Genomic DNA, 19410 nt, shown 5'->3' on the forward strand with positions numbered 1-19410 from the left:
AAACCACACAGAGAAATTAAACTAGTCAGATACATTTAATTGTGTACTTTATTACTTGGGGCCTTTGAAATAGTATGCAATCAATGTAATTTGTTCTAAAAATAACATCAAGTTAAACCTAGTTCAGCAGATATCCCCATTCAGACTTGGAGGGAATGGCACTTAATTCACAGACCTGACAAAGTGATGGGCGATAGCTGGCTCGCTCTGTGCCACTGTAAAGCCCACACCAGTGAGGAGAACGGGGCTGCCTCCTCCACCTTTGCAGTGATGTCCAACTGGACATTGCTAACAGGCTCAAGGAGAGCATTATCTTCAGATTCACAAAACAAACACTGCTACACAACAGGTATTCTGCTTTTTAGAAGGAGACAGGTTGTATGAACGGTTGATATTTTCAAAAACATTTCTCCTGAGAGAAGATATGTTATTAGTTCTAAGTTTTACCCAGCCTTTTTCTTCAAGCTGAAACTGGTGCTAAGATACCAACACGCACAGCAGCTTTTTTAAGAAACAAGCAAAGCTCAGGTTCACATAAACATAACAAATGAGGTTGCTGTCGCTGCCTCATTCCCTGATTACAGGCTTAAGAAAGCACTTCACATAAAATCAGAGGAAACATTGAGTGTCCCAAACCTTCTCTCTGTTTAAATCCTTGACCATATGACCTTAGAAAGGCTTTATTTTGTGGAAGCATTTGTGTTAATCAGTATTAATAAAATGATAGTGGAATAGGTAAAGGACAAAATTCAATGAATAGATGCACTCCAATCAATGAAGAAATTCACAGCTTAATTTAAAAGCCTTTGTAGCATCTACTTGGTTTTTATATGGCAGAACAGTAAATGTGTCACAGAAACACTGAGTAAGAGACTTTGCCTTGCAATATGCCTTCTGTTTTTGAGAACTCAAGGGCTTTTGGTTTCCACTTTTAAATAGTACTAACAAAAGTAACAGGAGAACATAACAGAAGCCCTTCACCTACATGTCCATACTGTCATGCCTGAAGGGATTCAAGGGTCACAGAAAAGACAGATATGCTAGTATGATTTGCTGTGATTTTAGCAATCCTAGAGTGCAAGTAATTCTGAACAGCATGTTCAGTGAATTCTTAAAAGCAAAAAAGCTGAGAATTGGCACCAAATAGAGACTTGTCAGTAGTGTCTACATAAAGCAATTTACACTTCCTTTACCTGCAGACTGATATGTAGCTGAAAACAAGTAGGGATTGGGGGTGTGTGTGGAGACAAACAGGTTTAAGGAAAGCCTGGCTGCTCCAACACAGAGTGCAACCTTCTTCTGCTCACTAAGTGCCATTCTGGACACTACCATTATTGACAAATTAGCAAGTGATAAAGCAGACTTAGAGGACCGACCGGCATAGAACATAAAGGTGCTAAAAATCACTAAAAACTTGTGCCTCAGTAGGAGGCACTGTGGTGCCTACCATAGGCTGAGCAGCAAAAAAACCAAGGCAAAAATAAGGGTGTGAAAAAGGCCAAGTGAAAGGCACTGATGGGCAGAGAGGAAGCTCTCTCAGGTTTCGGGCACCGGGCAGCCTGGGTGGGCTGTTTGGCAGCACCCAGGGCACAGCAGCCCGCCGGCAGGGCAGCGGGCCCGGCCTCCCGGGACGAGCAGCCACCGGGAGGAGCTCCCGGGAGGAGCAGCCACCGGGAGCGGCGTCACGGTGACTGCGGAGGCGGCAAGGAAGCGCCGGGCACGTCCCTGCCCGCGGCGGGACCAAGTGCGCCCATGACTTCGGGAGGTCCAGCACCAGCGTCGACTGCAGACTCTGCTACAGCTGCCTGGCTGGCCACCAAAGTACAAAGTGTTCCCAGTGCAAGCTGCGCTACACTCAATTACTGCTCTAAGCGCCATTACCTGAACAAAAAGGTCCCAAGTTCAATGCTGGTTACAGCCTGTTTTATATACAGCTGAGCCACTTCCTCAGGCTGGAAGACAGCAATGAAGGCAATTCCTCAGAAAACCCAAGCACCACTGAAGTTTGGGGCGCCGCCCTCACACGGCACATGTATCAGCCTGTGTGCTCAGCCTCCACACACTCACCCGAGCACACGGAGCTGTCCTCAGCCACCCAAAAACTTACCGAGAACCCTCACTCACAGACTGGTATTGAGCATTCAGCTGGCCCATTCTATGACTGCAATAATTTAGTATGAAATTTCATGAACAATAGTAAGAACTTTGTAAATTTTTTTACAAATCAGCTTTTATTCCTTGCCCCCCCGCCTTTCATTACAGAGCTGCAGTAATGACATACTGGAGCACAGCTAAAGATACAGGAGCTAAAAAGCCTCCCTAAGCAGGGAGACCTGTCCCCTTGCTTTCTGAGCCAGCATCTATTACTGGATGCTTTCCAGGAAAAGGCACAAGACTCCATAATGGGACTGCATCCCAAACTGGGAAATTTCCCTTTTTCATTTCTGCAGACCTTTAGAACTGCTGTAAGCCTGAAAATGTGATTACTTATCTCATGGGTAAAAAAAAAAAAAACAGATCAACAAATAAACAACAAACCCCCTCTCTTATATTTTACAAGTTATTAACAAGCATTTCTGGGGATACATGGTGTGTGTTTATATCTAGTCTTACTTGGATTTTTAATACAAAAACATAGTTTGGCAATATTCTCAAAATCGAGAAATTCAATTTCTCACGGTGTTAAAATGTTTCTTTTTATGGATTTTAAATTCTTGAGCTCTCCTTTTACTGCTTCTTGTAGTACAATGATAAAAAGCCAACTGAAGCATCCACTTTATTGTTTTTATAAATGGTGAATTACTTTATACATCTCTCCTGAATTTTTAAGAGAAAACAACAGCTGACATCACTACCTGCCTAGACTGGCTGAAATCAAATTGCTGGTTCTTAGATGTTATCTGTAATTGATCATCCTTTAACTGAAAGACAGTGTTACACATACTTTAATTTTCTGCTCAATGCCAACATGGCTAACACAGATTTTTAAATTCTTAATGTACCGGTAAAAGTAAACCTGCTTTCTGTTCTTTTATTACTATTATTATCAGTCAGGTCTTTCCAAGATTATCTTTTTCCCACATCTGCACATTCTTTTTTTTTTTTTTTTTTTTGTAGCCCAGCTGAAGGAAATATGCCAAAAGCATGATGTTGGTCATGAAAATCAAAGGCAAACAAATGACACAGCATTGTGGGCAATGCAAGCCACCCCAAAGGCACGTACAGAGGGAATCAAAATGAAGAGAAGCCATGAATCACTGTCACTCTGTATGAAATACAACTCCCTGGACACCCTAAAGAGTAAACATTTTATACATTTATCATTAACTTTATTTTCTAGATAATGTTTCTTCTTGAAAAGTACAGAAATATGCCTAAAGGAGAATATTCAGAGGAATGTATTTTGTGAGCTAGACTAACTTACTATTTACATTTTGAAAGACATAGTGTGGTAAAAAAAAAGCTATATAGGAAAAAGAAGGGAAAGCATCACTGAGACTGAGAAGATACAATAAACACGAAGTTGTGACAAATTATAAATAATTTGATTCTGGTTTTAGCAGTACCCTAAACATACAGAGTCCTGGTTCCTATTGCATGACACATAGTGGAGGTTTATTCTTCATAGGGAAGAGAAAATAGTTATGAAAACAATGAGTGTTGTACCCTGTGGATTCTGGAATGCTGGAGAGGACACGGGATACTTCCAGCAGGCAAACACTGTTTGAGCATGAAGCACTGACGGTGGCTTCTGTAGAGGCAGGACTCAGAATGAGATGTGCCGAGAGCTCTGAAGGAAGCAGGTACAGCCCAGTGCCTGCTCTGCTTTGGACAGAGCAGTAACCTCAGGTAACATTCATCATGTTCAGCGTGGGCTCACTGAACTCAGGCCTACCCAAACTAACCGAACACTACAAGATTGGAACATCATATGGTGACTTAAAGTACTTCACGTTCCATTCTTTCTTAACCATTTGTTTAATGTAGTTTCATTTATTTCTGCTAGGATTCACAGTATGCACAACTACAAAGGACTTTTTCCTCTCATATTTTTATATTCAGATACTCCTTCAATCATCCACCAATTCAATGCAGAGAATGATTTAGGAAGGAGGAATCTGAAAGTCATTACATCTTTTAGCTTGTGATTTTCAAATGAAGAGCTTTAATATAACATTTCTTTAGAAAAGTCTTAGATCACACCGTAGCTTTTTCTTCAACACTAATTTATACAGATGACATAGAAAAGATTAAGGGCTTGATGAAAACCAAGAGAAGAATCACTATCTTGCACTTACATATTAAAGACAAGATACATAGTTTTGCTCATTTAATACCTCAATCTAAGCATTCCAAATAATAAGCAGAAATACTGAGCACAGAACAACCCTGCAACTGACAGAAAAACAAAAATTGAATAAAGAGAAATCAAAGCATAGGAGAATTTAACATGTTCTCTGATTGTAAGAGACAGCTACATCTTCAGATTTACAGATATTTCAATCTATTTTACTACGTATAATGATTGCAATTCAGCCCGCATTTGCACAAACTGCAATTTCAGCTATGAATAATGACAGATCACAATTTGGGGCCCAGAAGGTAGGGTGAGCCTTAGCCAGCTGAAAAGGAAACGCTTGGGATAAGGCAGCCATTAGGCAAGAAGTGAAAATGCACTATTGTCATCTTGGAAACATGCTGATGTCGCTGTTTTCTACAGTCTTACCACTAACAAACAACAACGCTGCAATGAAACGTGCTACTGTTTCAAAAAGAGTATGTATGGCATTTAACATCTCAAAAATGCTAACAAGTTTCCCAGTGCAACAATATTAAAGCTATGAATTAGAAGCAAAGGCAGAGGTTCAAGCAAAAGCCTCAGTGAAGGGGCACATGCATTTCCCAGGTTAGTGATGAATGTCAGAGAAAATGCAGCCAAGTCTGTCTTTGCATAGAAACCCTGTGATCTTATCTGCTGGAATAATTATTTTTCTTCATCTGGTTACAGAAGTCTACCCTCTCACATAACCTTCCAGTTCACAGCATAGCTCTGCACCCAGCGCAGTCTTCCTAGACATCTGAATCCCTCTTTCTCCAGCAGATTAGTGCTCTCCCTCTGGTTGGTGCAAACTGAAGCACTTGCCCTCCAAACAGGTCCCAATATAAATCAAGCTACTTATCTTGTACAAAGCAGGAGCTTTCTCCTCAAGGATATTTACGTATAAACTGACTTCAGATATAGCTGTTACAACCTGCTACAGGAAAACTGCAATAGGAGAAGCAATGCAGGCAGGAAAAGTCCAGTTTTTAGAAAACAGGATTCCCCAATGGTTTCAGATACCTTGTAAATTGATCAGTCTGGAACTGAGTAGTAGCAAAAAAATTCCAGTGCCCTCTGATTGCTTTATTTCTACTTCCACACCCGCCCTCTGAAAAGGTCAAACATTTAAATCCAGCTTTAAAAGACTGGGAAATGTGACACTTTCTGAGACTAATTGATATAAATTATGCTTCTCAAACTAAACCAACATTTTTGTTCCCAGGCCAAAGTTTAATGTGAAGTAAAGAGTCCCTGCACTAATATTTAAACAGAGTCACTTCTGACGGTATGAGACTAACATCTAGAGCATTACCTTTGTTCAGTGGGGCAGATGGGGAAACTTCTTCAGTACCAGAGGAGAAGAAAGCAAGCCAAAACTTACAATAAAATCATGGTTATGGTCTATTTTGTTAAGTCTTAAGCTTGCTTTGAAATAAGCTGCTGAATTATTACACAATCTTAGTCATCAAGCCTGAAATAATATTTTGAAATATTACTAATTTAAATCAGAAGTAACTAATTAGAAGGATACAAGAAGTTCATATTAAGCTTTGTGTTTACATCACTAATTTAAAGGTTTTTTTGAGTTTTTTACATGTGAACACAGAAAGAAATTTGAAACAATCATATTATTTATAATTCAACGAGTGGTATGTCGTTTTTATGCATCAATTTTTGGCCTGGGCACATCTTTATAAATACTTACATAAGCTGCATGTTCAAGATTGCTTTAAGTGCTGTTTGGCAATTAATTTAGGCTAATGAAACAAGGAAGATGATTATTGTAAAAAAAAAAAAAAAAAGCTAAGGCAGCAAAGGAAAATACATTTCAATATCAGCAATTTAACTTGCAATTAAAAAAAATCCTCCTTATCTGTGAACATTAAGACTTAAGACAAGAGAGATTTTTAATGAAATAACCAGGAAAAGAATACCTTTTGCTCGTCATGGCATTGCTTTTGTACACTTGCCCTCACTTTGATCAGTGAATCCTACAGGCCTGAGATATTTATGAGCTCTTTTTATTGCTAACCCCACCACCACCGAGCTGCCCAACAGCCGCTCTAATTTAAGATGCTCTAAATATTGTTGCCATGGGTGACACATGAACACGGAGTAAGGCAAAGCTCTGCTAATAAAAAGGCTTTCACAGCATTTCAGTCCTTGCTCATAAGTAAAGTTAAAATTTATGGCTTTTAAAATACTGGATCTGAGAGAGGTCAGGTTAAATGGCTGCTAGTAATAAAAGGAATCAATATGCCACAGCATCTGAAGCAGCCAGCAAACTAAATAAACACTTCATCCAAATCCACTTGGCCCTGAATTAAAAGAACATAAAATACTGTATTTATTTTGTTTGCCCTCCACCAGTCTGTAGTTTGCAACACTACATCCGCTAGAATTCTACACAGAGCAAGCAACAAGCATATGTTGGCCAAATAGCAATTAAACTGTGTGTCAAGGCTAGGAGCAATTAACTGGGCATTAACCTTATCAGGGAACCATTTCTGGATTAGCCAGCTACAAACAGGCAAACATCTCAGTCTGGGAAGATTCTGCAACGTGTATTTACAAAAGCTTCAGAGGACTCAGACTTTCTGTCTCAGGCCCATACAGAGTAAATGAGCCATTTCCAGTAATAACCCTTAATTCATAAACCCTGAACAAAACCAGAATCACCTTTTCCAGTGATTAGTGTTTCCTATTAGCATAGGAATGCAAAACAATTTGTTCCTTACAGCACTTAAAAATAAAGCAGACCAAAAGAAGCAGTGAACTTGCATCTTGCACTCCTCATCTACATTTGGTTTGGTTTACAGATTGACTTGCAGGAGAATTTATGAAAATCTATGTTCTTCTGTTGATCAATTTGTATTTCAAAGGAAAGTGCATAGGTTACTTTTCAGTTTGAGAAATTAATGCACGTTTTGCTTGAAGTTGCCAGCAGATAACCTATAAAAAAGTTAGACATACACCTGTAATCAATCTATCTCTATTAAAACACAAACACAAAGGTCATTCACTAAGTCGTGCATATTTTTGAAATTGCTTTGTTTATGAGTTTAATAATATTTGTCTTGAAACAGTTTTGAAAATTTCATATCAAAAATCCATCTCTTAAATGGGAATATGCAGAATTTTGTCAAACCTCCTATTAACTAAGAGAAGGAGTTATCCGACATGGTTGAGACTCAAAATCCCTGCAGAATCTGAAAGGATTACGAAGGTTTTCAGGAAAAATCCTCAGCAAAGGTTCCTTTTTATTTCCTACTGAGATTTTTAATATAATTTCAATGCTTATAAAGTTGATAGCAGTATTTTATTACAGATTCCTCAAAGCTGAATCCATAGTTGTAGTGATACTGGGACTTTATTCAAGCTTAATTTTACATGCTTCAACTTTTTTCTCTTTTTCTACCCCCTCAAACTGTCCTCTGTGCTGAAACTTCTTCACCTGCACTCAGTACAGAGCTGAAGATTGTTTTTCATAGAATACAGCTGCCTCTTGCCACATCGGAATAACTAAAGTGGGAAAAATTCTTCCATCTGGGTAATAATTTTTCCCCTTCTATTCACCAATAACTCAAAATAGACTGAAAGGAAACCTTTCAAGCTTTGCGTGCAAGTACGCTGTGAATCAGATCCTTCACTGCAACTTTAGGAAAGGAAAGCTTGATTTTCACATCTACATTCTATGCTCTTCTAACATTAGCTGGATCAGGGTAAACTTGTATTTTCAAGGCTTTCTTCCACAAAATGGAATCCTTAGGAAAAACAAGTCCAACTCATGGACCTAATGGCACAGGAGTCTTCCTCTAAATAGCTCATTAAAGGATTTTGCTAAACTGTAGTGTGCAGACAGCCTCACACCCAATAACAGCTGGCTGTCTTCTGAGTTTTAACAGACATGAGTCACAACTCAGTTGCACTATTACACTCCCAGTCTTGCTTAAAAAAACCCCAAACCCAACAGAATACTACTTTAGCTGCACTGGTTAACTTTAAGGCCTAGTCTGTACGATTTACTGCATTACACTTCAGATATGTTTCAGCATCTGTAAGAAGTCTGCAGCTCCCTTGCTAGGTATGTCATGATGTGTCATTTAAATGGAAAGGCTGCACTTAAAAAAACAACACTGGCAAGGATAAAAGATATCCTAAATGAAGACCATTTCATAAATCTGTGTTTTCTGAAAACTCATTACAATCTTAGATGTTCAACAAATGTGCACCTAGCCTTTAATCTCCCCAGGGAAAAGGAACCTCCCCAGATCTCTAACTTTAATTTTTACTGCAGCAATTTTCAGTATCCTCAAGATAGTATGCTATTAATTACCAAGGTATGTATTTAGGATCTTTTCAATATTCAGTTCTGCTTGGTACAATGTGTTTAAATAACAAATTCAAAAAGCTAATAGGATTGCTGGATGGAACAACTCAGAATATGATTTAAACAGCAAATCAATACAAACTTTTCTTACCCATTTGTCTCACCTGTGTACAAATGACAATACTCTGTTCCTTTTCACTAGCCCAATAAATGGAGAGCAGTACATGCACACACACATAACGTGGCCCCAGACTGCTGAAATGTGGCATCAAAACAGAAGAAAGGGTCATTCCAATTCTTCTTGGTGATGTCCCTTATCAACCAATGTGGACATTTCTGGAGAAATTACTTGACTTCCTATCCTAAATTATGATCAAAAATTCCAAATGTCTTCAGGATGGTAAGCAGCAGCCACAGTGATACTGCAGCCAGGACAGCTTGTTTAAGCAGTCAAATGATGTTTTAATACAGACAAATCCAAGGTAGCAGATCTTAGCAAAATAAAGGTTCCCTCTAAGCTGGGACTCAATATTACAGAAAACACATCATTCTGCTCAGTGATCCCATATACTCTTGAAGAATGAACCAGAGTCTAGCTATGAGTAGATCAGGATAATCCAGTCCTTAGATAATCAGATGCTTGATCAACTCTGTCAGAAAACTGATACAGTGCCATGGATTGGGTGCAAAACTCAGTGCCCAATTTCATCCACTTCAGCAACTTGCTTGACGAAATTTCAAAATTTGGTATTACAAAGGCAAGTTTTCTACATAAACAAGCAGGTTTTTCAAAGAGACAGCAATCCAATCAAAATACATCAGTACAGTGAAATATCCTAAATTAACACTGAACTCTAATTGTGTGGAGCAGTTGACAGCAGCTGCAATTTTCAAGAGGCTTAATCCAGGATCAAGGCCAAGGTATGCTCAAGTAGGATAGGTAGGTTGATTTTCAGTCTGGTTCAAGCCTGGTGACCAAATCCTCAGCTGGAGTAAATGAACACTTTTCCACTGTCTGCTCTCTTACACCAACTGTATCTGTCTTTTGATCACTGTATTCTGCAAGCGCCACATTTTAGCATTACATCCCTGCCCAGGGAGAGGCCAGCAACAATAACTCATTCTCCACAAGTTACAGCATGAGTGTCAGATGTTAGTAAGTTCAGCCTGTAGCAGATTCAAAGTAGTGAACTGTAGATTAAAAAAAGCTTTTTCTTATTTTAACAATCCAGAGAGTCATCCTCAGCTACACCCTGGTCTTGCTGAAAGAATTAGAAGAAACACAAATGGGTTCATGTGCCTTTCAAGAGGAACCCCTTCACTCTCTGAAAACGCTGTTTTCACTTAGTTCAAGGAATCAAATGTCTGGAAAGAAGTTAATAGCTTTAGAAGTATAAAGAGCACAAAGATGCATCATTACAGATTATCAGCAGTTTTGAAACATTACTTCATGCTTTAAACACATCATCATGCGTGCATTCTGAGGCAAGAGCATCTCTGCCAACTGCAGTTCACAAGAATAGTTGGTTGCAGTATTTCTCCTGGTTTATTTTTTATCTGGTGTGTCCATCTGGTGAGTACAGTCCAGTTAAAAAAAAAATCAAAATAATTTGGAAGACACTTATCTACATTACAGTAAATTTCTACTGTGTTCTTTTTCTAGCTCTACAGCATTTAAAAATTAAGAAGTATTAACATATTTAAAAAAAAACCCACCACATGCTTTCCAAGCAATGTTCTTGATTTGTTCTTTTTCTTATATGAAGTAAGAAATACTATATTCTCATATGCTTCCTTTGCTGATCTTTTACTAGCTTTTTGGTCAGGACTGATGGAATCCATTGAAATATGCTGGATAATTCTAACTTCTGAAATAGGAATCTGCAAATCCTTCATCACAGCTTTGGTTTGCTTTGAGCCTGGCAGTTTACTTTAGCAGGGCTTGACCTCTAGGCAGAGCACCTTCATGGAGTCCAAGTAATGACATTAACGTGCCAGGCAGGAGTTACTGTTGATCATCACCCAACCAGGACATAAATGTGTGTTCAAGAAAATGTTGTCAGATATACAGCACAAATAAATAGAAAGAACTGATACTTTTATTAACCTTTTCCTGTTAGGCTAATTTGAGATTTAGCCGGTAAAAGGTTTTCAAATGCTGATGTGATATTGCAGATAACATTGCCATTTAATACCCTGAATCATTTGCAACAATATCTTCCTTTCTATAGTAATCTCATTTTGAATTTTGTATTTTCCTTTTTTAATACTAGAAGGATAACACAATGATAGCTCTTTGCCCCTAAAACATGGATATTGTCTACAGACAGAGTTTATTTACAAATGAAGGCAAATATATTTGGCTGTATAGAGCAATACAACATAAAGCTATAAAACTCCATTCTTGCAAACACATCACTTCTCTGCTCATGCTATGACCACCTAAAAACTGGAAACCACTGCTTGTGTTATTAGTCCAGTAGCTCTTTAAAACTAAATAACAAATATCAGTTATATTCTTGAGATCAGAAGCTTTTGCTCCAAATACAATAAAAGTCAGTCTCATAAACATTAGGAACAAACATTTTGAATAATGTCACAGATATTAAGCTGCTCTGCCAGATTTCTAGAGATACAAGAACATCCTATTTTGCCTTTTTAACAGTGGCTAATGCTGCAGTTAACTTTTTCAAGTTGACCAAGTCAGTAAGAAAAGAACTCTCATTCAGTGATTCCCTTACATAAAAAGTGATTATCATCTATATGATTATGCTAATTCTTTCTTGTGTATCAAGAGTGAACACTTGCATCTGTATTCCATATCCTATTTTTCATCAAATATTTTCACCTTCTTTAGTTTTTGATTGTGGAACAGTATTTTCTCCACATTCAGAGGGAAAACTGGTTAATCTGTATAATGCATGCCATTCCATATCCTCAAAAGGATAATGCAGAAAAAGCCATACTGCGGCTGAGTATAGACTTGTGGCAATCAATCACTAAAGTATTAACACAATTCCTAAAACTTCATGCATATTAGCACATGGTTAATCAGAGCTCTTCTTCAGAGCTGCTTCTAAAGCTTCACAGTATGTCAACTCTCATATTGGATAGTGAAATGTACTATGGAATTTACTTCAGAGCAAGAAGTTGTAATCAGATTTTGAAACACTGAGGCTAATGTTATTAGAATAAAAAATGTAATGGCTGTTCTACCATATGCTTAATTGGCCCCCCTGTGAAAAAGCAGTCCCCCAGGAAGGAGCTGAAAGCTACTACTTGGGTTCAGATCTTGCTGAAAGAGTAAAAGAAAGAAATGGGCAATCAGTCATAATTTCTCTTCACAGCAACAACCCTGATAGACATTTTTGTGAGTAATTTTTTCTGTTGTTGTGGATACTAAGAGTTTACATATGCTAAAAGGGAAGTAAGAAAACTCAAGAGAAACAAGATCTGTTGAAGATTATTAGCTGAAAAGAAACTGCTCTTGCCTTCAGTCTTGAAGTCCCTGAATATCTGAAGGCAAGGAGAGCTCTTGGAGGAAAGTAAGACAAACTTATCATATCTCTGTGTTTCTCATTAGGCATTATTAGCATTTGGTACTATCAGAAAAAGGACTTTTTGTCCGATCAGTATAATAGTTAATTTCCTGGGATGTGTTACAGATGAAAGGTGTCCAGAACAACATCCCCACCACCACCACCACCAATGATGCTGCTGCTTCCTGTTTCTATCAATTCCTCATTGCCTGCATTGTGAAAACACAGAAACATGGGCCAAAATCCCACTGCACTTGGTGTTACATCAGCTCAAAAGAGAATTAATATTTAGTACCTCTGATAATTTCTGTTTAAGACTACCCATATTCCTGCAATACTGGCTCGCTTTTGAGAGGCAAGACTACAGATCTGTGCACAGAATTTCACTGTGTTCTCTTAAACTGTTTTTGCTGTTTCTGTATTTCATGTCAGTTGTGAGAGAATGGTCCCTTCTTGCATAGATGCCCTTCACAGAATGGGTTAATTTTTTTCAGCACAGATAATTAAAAATCCAACAACCCCCAATGCTGTTCTAGCGCAGAAGCTCTCTGATTTGGAGTTGGTTTTTTAATGGCAGCTTTAATACAGTCTTATTGCCATGTCACTCATCACTGTCTGTACTCTTAACTCTAGAGAAGACTTAAGATGACATTCCTGCATGCTAAAGCATATTGCAAACATGCCTTCTATTCCATTCAGTTTGATCTAAACCAGCTACCCCGAGTAAAAACTAATATTGATATTGCCTGATACCACATGACTTACATTTTAATCACTGGGTTCTTAGTCTAATTAAGCAATTAAATTGCTTAACTGAAAACTACAGTGCAATTGATTTATACGAAGGTACTAAGAAATTCTGTTTGAAGTTTAGGAACAATTCCTTACCAAAGGTTACAAACACATAAAAGCTCTAATTGCAAAAGTATTTTTCAGTATTAGTCATTCTAATATTGTTCTAGGCCTTCTGATTGTTAATAGCTGCTATTTACTACAGGAGTTACTCCTGGCTTCCCTTTTCTAAAAACCACCACTAGGACAGGCAGTCTGTTCTGCTAACAGACATTACAGGAAGACTCCTCAGGCACTGTAAACGTCACTCATCATTAAACTTGAAGAAGAATTATTGTTTCTGCTTCTTGGGCTGTAAAAAGTTCCTTCAAATGTCTAATTTTCCTTCGTTCAATTTGAATCATAAAGTATTTGCTGTAACAAGATCAAAGATAGGAAGAAAGAGGTGGAGCTTTTAATGCCGAGTCATACAGGTCTGAAAGGAGTTATTGTTGCAGACACACTGAGGTCTGAGGAGCACTGAAGTGAGCAGGGCTACCTGCGAGGTGAGACTGCTCAAATAAACAAGGGCAGAGTTCACTCTACATTTTGATCATTTTACCATTTTTTACTCTAGGTGAGAAGATTCATCTATCTAGAGTTGACATGAAATACAACACTCACAGAAGAATGTCAGGACTTCCCCAAAACACCCCTAAAAAAAACCCCAAACCGCCATGAAAATAACCTTGTGTTGATCAGCACAAATGCTAGGAAGTTTTCTCCTGTAATGCTGGGGTTTCCTCACCTAACAGAACTTAAATGAACACATTACTTTGGCTTGAAGAAATCAAGTGTATACCCATATCTCTTAACACTGGTAACATTCACTACTACATAGACTTTCTCTGTTGCTTTGGCATCTCACAGGGTGAAGGAGCAGTAAAAAGACAGCTAAGCTAATCACTGACACATAGCACTGTGCTGACTGCTGAGTGCTCAGGTCAGAATTTTAACAGATTATTGGTGAGCTCTGCCAGGAGGGGAAGAAGGAGAGAAAAAACAAAACTAAGCAAGCAGAGTGTCTGTGGGATTTTATAAAATATTAAGTACTTGCTCTCAGAAAATGAATACTTTAAGGTTTTCAGCTTCAATCGTGTATGTCATAACCCATGACATACTTCCTCCCACCCTTATTTATAATAGCTAAGATAATTTATCTTTTTATACTATCACTCTGTATTGTTCCAAATCCAGAGGTCTGGCCCACCACTAGTTACTTAAAGTGATTCTTTATAGCCTATGTGGTTTATAGACTACAGCAGGATCTTTCAGCATAGTGTTTGTTATATTAATAAACATTTTTATTTGTTTACACATACAGTAATACTGTATCTACTCCATACTAAATAAAATGCATAATTTATTTGCATTTTCCCATCTGATTTTCTGAAAAGGCTCATAAAATTTTAATGAAAGTAGTTAAAGCAACAGACTATGTATTAAAATGATATACAAAAAATGACCTTAAAAGAGTACTATTAAAATCGCAAAGTAAAGCTCTTAGGCTTGAAAAATGCTATAGCAAAGGTGTCCAATTTCTCTCTCTCTCTCTGTGCACATTCTGATAGACTTTCATTTTATGTCCCAAATATATCATGACAATTTTATTTACAAAGCTCCAGCTTCTCTCTTTCAGGAAAGGTCTAGTATTTTCTTCCACATGTAGAGCAGTCCCCCTCCCCCTCTGTACTGAGCACAGATTTGATATCTGACATCAGCAGTAAACAGCCTTCATGCCTCTTTCTCAAAGCCTTAGCAGCAAGGGCTTTTCAATAAACACTAATGACGTCATTTTAAGACAAACACGCACAACCTGTGTCTCAGCGACAGGGAACTGAAACAGGAAGATGAAGACTCAGGTTCCCAAGCCTTCAAACATATTCTTGTAATTAACAGAGGTTTTATATAAGTTTTTCTACATGTGGGCTGTTGGTGAAGGGTTTTCGGTTGTCACTTTTTTTTGGTTGTTTTGTTTTTATGGGGTTTTGTTGTGTGGCTTGTTTTGTTTGTACTAAAAAAAAGCGGTTTTCTTTACTGTATAACTGGTTACCACCTTTTTCTTCTCACTGTCCTAGATCAGCACAAGCTAGTCTCTCCCTCTCTCTCAGTTATGTCTACCTTTCCCACACCGCATCTTCTCACCTACTGCCATGCCCAATCTCCCCTTTCCCCCCATTCCCAGCACCCTTTCCTAGCTCCCCTCCACCTCCCCTAGCAGCTTCCTATCTTCCCAGCCTCTAACTATATATTCTTACCTTTTCCTCTCCTAAACATAAACAAATATCAGAGTTATTTTAGGAGACAGTAAAAGAACAATCTCTGTCAAAAATAAAAGCAAATAACCCCACGCTTCAATTGACACTGGAATGGAAAGTTTTACTTCAAAAGGCTCCGGTTTCACAGAATTTGTAATGCGATGTGTCACGCGTGACACTTCACAGGTGATAACATGGTGACTGCTGCACACTACACTTTTGTGTACTCTGTACACAAAAAGAGAACAGGAAAACCAAACCTCAGTAAAGGAGAGCAAAGGGGTTTTTCTGAGACTGAATGAATTATCCATATTTCCTACAGAATGGCAGAAAAAGAATGACTACAAGAAATCGTTTTCTCCTCTATGTTTTTTCTTTAATGTGTTTGCTCCTTTAGTCTAAACTCAGACTGAGAATTATTCTTTGCAGCTATTTTGTGATGGACATTTCAGTCATAACCAGTGAGTTATTCTATGCAACTGCTGACAAAATCTAGTCCTTCATGTAATGCTCATTTTTCTGGTACCTTTAAAATTAAACTACTGTGCTATTTTTTAAAAAGGAATTTAACTCCAGAAGCTTTGATCGAACAATTTTGTCATTTTGCTTTCAGAATTAGGCATCTGAGAAGATTATAAAGCAATAAAAAAAGAGGCATCTGCTTAACTACACTATATTGAATTTCTCTTTTATAACATCTCTGTTTGTCAACAGCAGCATTACAACTGGCAACCAAAAATACAACTCCTCTTTCGAACACAGGAATTTCTGCCAACTGCAGATAGCAACAAAAATTGTAATTACATGAAAGACCCAAACAAATCAATGCCAGATCTTCTGGTCTGGTCTTCCTGCATAGAAACACTTGAAAAGTTCCATAGCAAGGTAACAGAGGTTTTTATTTGCAATCTTTCTAAGTGTAATCGCCCGTCAGTAATAGAAGCACAAACTTGTGTTCGGGTCACCCCTCCGTTTGCCAGGTCCTGACCCCAGCAGTGGAAGGGACACAATCCCTACATAAGCTGCCAGTGCAGCAGAGCCAGGGTGTTGCTGCTGCTATGGTTCTAAGGAAACCAGCATTTTGAAATTGGGCAAACTGTAGAACTGCAGTCTGACTCCCTCCGTGGAATTCTCTGCTTTGCCCTGAGCCCACTGGTCACACAGAATGAGTGGTTCCTCCCTAACCCCTTCAGTCTGTGAACTGAGCAACTCTAGAACAGGAGGCCTACTGAAAAATGCTCTGCAGCAACAGTTCCTGGCACTTGGTTATGCCCTGCTCCTTGAGAAACTACAGGTGAACCTTGCAGGTCACAGATGTGCTCTCCTCACAGACAGATATTCAGTCTGCAAAGGTTGCCTTTACAGAAGAGAACCAACTTGAAGATGGGGAAGGGATTAAGGAAAGAATTTTCACAACCAAAGGTGAATAATCAAAAAGGGCAGAAATCAGACATACATCAGCCTCAGTACAGAGGTCACACTACTTGGGGGAGGGAGGTGTGGAGGGAAGGAACTGGCATTTTAGTTTCTTTAAAAAACCCCAAGCAAACAGAAATAAGTTTGATCTCGTGTCAACAGGGATCTTCTATAGAATTAAGATACCAATCATTATGCTTATTACTGTAGGCCAAATCAGAACTATCAGAAACTACATCACCCCATGCGAGACTACATAAAAGCAAATGAAAAATTTATCTATTAAGACATCAGGCAGAAAAAACAGGTGAACACAAGAGGAGATAGGTTGTGCCACTGCCTGAGGTAAAGGGAAAGTACCTGCTGATGGTCAATGGTATCTCAAGGAAGTGCCTTTTCCTCTTGTACAAAATGCTTTCTGTTTGGGTTGTCACTGCTATGTACAGAAAAACTCTCCTGCTCTGCTCTTAGGCTTAGTAGGACACTTAATTAGGGATGATATTCTGGGTGCCTTTGGAGTGCTCTGTAAGTAAGTGCTAAGTAGCATTGCTGTATTGAAAGACCCACTAAAAATAATGCTGTTTTATGAGATATACAAATAGCAATGTAATTCTTTTCTTCAGAGTTAATTTCTGAACCATATTGCACTGCACAGCTTTTATTATACAAAAATGTGTATTAATAAATAGCACCAGCAACCCATTTTATATAATAAAGGCTTATTTCAAATGTTATAGGAAGCAAACATTGAATAAGATACTACTCCAGAAGTGAGCTGGACTAGAAATATCAATTACCTTCAAAATCCTTTTTATCGACATTTCAACATGATGGGATTTCAAAATAAAAAATGAAGCTGAAGAATCATTCAAGGTCGAGAATTAAAAATGCTTCTCTATCTATACTCATGCCACAGAAAATAATGCGTCTGGCAAATACACAGTGTAACAAAATTTATAAAAACCGTAAAGAAGCAAACTAACCACAAAACCAAAACCCCAAACAAACCCACAACGGTTGACTCTTCTGTGGGACCATGGAATTTTTAACTTTCAGTCAACTAATTTAAAAAAAGAAAAGTGTACCCTTCCTCTCTTCAGCCAGGAGCTCATTTAGTTCAGTGCTCTTCCTTCTACATCTCATACTTCATGCTCCAAAATGTAAGTTAGAGGGCCAGATGTATTATCTGGGAACTTTTCCAAATTCATTAACTCCTTGGCACCAGTGACTTCAGGATACCCACTGCCAGCACTGAATATTATGCCCAGCAAAAAAACCAGTTCCTGGAGGGAAAGTATTAATAAAATGAGGCATTCAGCAGTGGCTGCTGGTCTCATTGGTCGCAACAAGCAACTGAAAGAATCACAGTAGCTGCCAGCGCTGATCACAGCCAGCTTTCAGCACCTAACACTCAGAAGGTCTTTCCTGAGTATCTGCAGATCTTTCACCACAAACCCTCAAAAAAGCACAGGTATTGCTGGAAGGAACATGAAACCAATAGTCAGAGAAAAGACTGACAGGAAGGCTGTGACTCCAGTTCTAACTGCAGAGGGTGGTAAATGTTAGGCAGGGGTGTTAGAATCACATCATCACTTTCTCCTCAATTACAGAAGACACAGACTGTGGGAATTAGTTTTGCTTTCTGAAATGGATGCAGCCTGGCTGTCAACAGCTAAAGGACTGATGACTGAAGAGCCTTACAGAGCCCTAAAAAGGCAGGAGACACGATGGATTCACTTGTTGTTCTCAGCTTTCTTCTTAGGGCCAAGGAAGGAGTTCCATGATGGAAACCAGCTTACTATCAGTCATGTAGGCACTTTCATGAGCCATCTGTTCAGGCGCCATCACCAGAGAAGCTCTCTACTTTAAAGATCAACATACAGCAAGAGGCCCCTAGGATTTAAACATTAAACTTGCTTTGCTGGCTGCTGTGCCTTTGAATCTTCACAGTTTTAATGAAAAGCACTGATTTATTTACATTCTTCGAATTTCAAATATACTGTTGCTTAACCTTTGCTTAGGCCTAATGCCAGTTTTCTTGGGATCTTGCCATTTCCAGTCACTTAAAATTTAGTAACAATTCTTTCTGCATGTGATATTCCAGGATCCCGAGATACCAAGATGTCAGGTCCTAATGACCACTTCTGCAGAACTGCAGTATCTATTACCCCATGTGAAATTCTACACTAACACAGTTACACTGCTTTTTATTTCAGAGATAGCTTTATTTCTGCTCTCCTCCTCAAGACACATCCACCATATTTACAACCTCTCCCACGCTCGTATGAGTCAGAAACAACCTGGAACACAAGGCAGCAGGAAGCTCCAACTCACAGCAGAAACTTTCAGCAAAGACGAGAAATGTGGCAGGCTCAGCACAGACAGTCACAGAAGAAAGTGCTGCCAGTCTCAGCAAGAGAAGGCACTCCCCAAACAGCCACAGCTGGGAACTCCTGGCAGCACCACTCTGCTTCCCTGCGAGGGAATTTCAGTGCACACGGACAGAGCTCTGCAGGCCGGCACACGATGCATTCACCACAGACACGTGACCAAATACCTGCAGGCCTCATGTTGAGTGGGTACATTCAGCACAACTATTAAAAGTCTACCTTTTACTCCATTTTATACCACTTTAACATTCTGGGGATTTCAATGCTCTCTCGACCTGCTTCACTGAATTCTGCACAGAGCAATATTCAGCAATACTGACCTAGG

General features: G+C 38.8%; 1 protein-coding gene across 2 annotated transcripts in view; it reads right to left on the bottom strand.

Annotated features, from left to right (window-relative positions):
- The window catches only part of PARD3B (par-3 family cell polarity regulator beta), a 392276-nt gene that overhangs the window by 136815 nt on the left and 236051 nt on the right, over positions 1–19410 (bottom strand). The gene's annotated exons all lie outside the window — the stretch shown is intronic.

This window comes from Prinia subflava, chromosome 6 (assembly GCF_021018805.1).
Source record: "Prinia subflava isolate CZ2003 ecotype Zambia chromosome 6, Cam_Psub_1.2, whole genome shotgun sequence".
In the NCBI taxonomy this organism is placed as follows: domain Eukaryota; kingdom Metazoa; phylum Chordata; class Aves; order Passeriformes; family Cisticolidae; genus Prinia; species Prinia subflava.